This window comes from Aplysia californica, unplaced genomic scaffold (genome assembly GCF_000002075.1).
Source record: "Aplysia californica isolate F4 #8 unplaced genomic scaffold, AplCal3.0 scaffold00749, whole genome shotgun sequence".
NCBI classification, from domain to species: domain Eukaryota; kingdom Metazoa; phylum Mollusca; class Gastropoda; order Aplysiida; family Aplysiidae; genus Aplysia; species Aplysia californica.
The window spans coordinates 373,940-376,476 of record NW_004798019.1 but is presented as its reverse complement, the minus strand read 5'-3'; positions in this window follow the sequence as shown (position 1 = coordinate 376,476).

Sequence of the window (2,537 nt, the reverse complement as noted above, 5' to 3'; positions counted from 1 at the left end):
TCTCTCTCTCTCTCTCTCCAGTGTAACATTGAAACAGCCAAACTATCTTTTATTAAACGTATTACAGCAGTTCCAATACATTTAGGTCAGAGATAGCGGTCTTTCTATCCCCGTCGTTTTAGGCAAGAAAAATTCTTAAATTATGCAAACTGAGCAAAAAATGTTAAATTATGCGATTCTGTTAATTTTAACAAAGGATAATAAAGGAAAATAATCAGAAATTATGCAAAAAATGATCAAATTTTGCTAAATTATGCGGGGTGCATAAAACCATGGGGACAGGTCTTTGAGCAGAGGTCTCTGAATGAAAATTACATGTACTCTACAGTACACCCTCTAAAACCACACGTCCAAAGTCTCTTTGGTTTTTGTTTTAGTAAGTGTTTTACGGCACTTGCAATACAATAAGGTCACATAAGAGCCAAAAATTAGAGGTGTTACAAGAGAGTAACAAACACAAAAAAGAAAGAGGGGAGATAAAGACAATAGATGTTTGATAGGAAAGAGGAAGCAAACCACACAAGAGCACCCGCCAACCATCCACTCTCTTTGGTTTGAGGAGGAAATTCCAAAATAAAAACCAAAACCTATAATAAAAGAGTGTGGTGAAGTTTTGAGTTGTAGTTTTAGTACTTTTAGTACATGTAAGAGTTTTAGAGCACTTGCAATACAAACCATAGGTCATATAATAAAGCACCAAAGATTAGATGTATTACAAAATGTACTAAAGTAGAGAGTGACATACAAAGAGAAGAAGGAGAGATAAGGATGATATCTGTTCGATAGGGAAGAAGGTGCAAACTACACCAGGGCACCCACCAACCATCCACAAATTGTGAAGTGTACACTTTCTCAACTACAATGAAGAGATAACAAGAAAGGAGTCGAAAGGGGAGTAAAAACCCTTACCATAGGGCCCATTAGAGGGTTTTTTTTCACTCACTGCATAATACTTAAACAGCAGAACAGATAGATAATACATAAACAATTAAATCATTATTACTTTATTTTTCTGTATAAGATATACAAAGTACACATACACTGATAAAAAGACAAGCTTCAATCACATTGGTATATGACATCAAAACAAACACTGTCAACATTCCGGATAAGATATATATACATAACATCAATTAAAATGTTCCGGATAAGATATATATATATATATATATCCGGAATGTTGACAGTGTTTGTTTTGGATAAGATATATATATACATAACATCAATTAAAATGTTCCGGATAAGATATATATACATAACATCAATTAAAATGTTCCGGATAAGATATATATATATATATACATAACGTTGATTTAAATGTTAAATGCACAATGAGTAAGACATCAATGTAAAATAAAGCTCGGTGTACAAAAATGTCAGATGGAGCTGCCTTCCCAGCAATATAAATAAAGTATTTAAGTAATGAGTAAGTAACGCAATTATCAGATCTTGCACATGATTAAACACAAAGTCTTCTGAGTAATAATAATAATAAATAATAGACATGACAAAATGAGTCGCATGTTGCATTCTGACCATATAACGCTATGGATGTTATACTTCGGTTCAAGCTCTGAATGGTATAAGTCTCACTACTTTGGTTCCAAAGTTGCAGTTGCTTAAAAGTTGGGAATCAGAAACGCACGGTTTTTAGAAAATGAAGGTTTTGCACAACATCTCAAAACATCTAAACGCGACAAGCAACTCATTTTGTTTGTCATGTTGCCACACATAAACGTTATTTATTTTTATTATAGTAGAGGGTTTTACGGTGCTCGCAACTGCATAAGGTCATAGAGCGCCATGGGGTGGGTGTCAACAGAGAAGTCTATACAGGGAATCAGACTTACTCTGCTAACCTCTCTAGCTTCAACAGCACAAGGTCTGCTTCAACTATCAAGGCACCCCGGAAATAGCAGGTCACAAGAGTGTGACAAACATACAAAAGAAGTAGAGGAAAATGACAATAGTAAGGATTAGGAAAGAAAAAGCAGCAGTTCCCTGTTGTAGATCAGGCACAGTTATGAGCGTGACATGAATCAGCCCATTTACAATTCTACTGTGCTTGAACGAGAAATGTCCCCCCTTTGGGAATGGCCTAAAGACACTACAGTCAGTGGCACTGCCCCGGGGTAGACATAAATGTTAATTAAGACGAGAATGGACAAAACTCTTGAGATAATACTACAGACAGTTGCAGCTAGAGATTGCAAACAAGAGTGTTATCTTGCAGGAACCCCATTTTTTACTTTTGAAAGTTTTTGTCACAAGGTCAAGTCTGTTAAAAGAAATATTTCTTTTTGTTGAGACCAAAATTATTACAGTTATTTCTCGTGTTCCCTAAAATATCAGTTTCATTACATACTAACTCTTGTTTTACCTACTGGAAGTCAGTGCATTCAAAGTGATTCAAGCGCACACACACGCACACACTAATACAAAAACATAAACGTAGACACAAAAGTTCTCAATTATCAGAAAGTCAGAAAAACTGACACCTATGTATACAAAATGTTCCCTGACAATTTTGTCTGTAA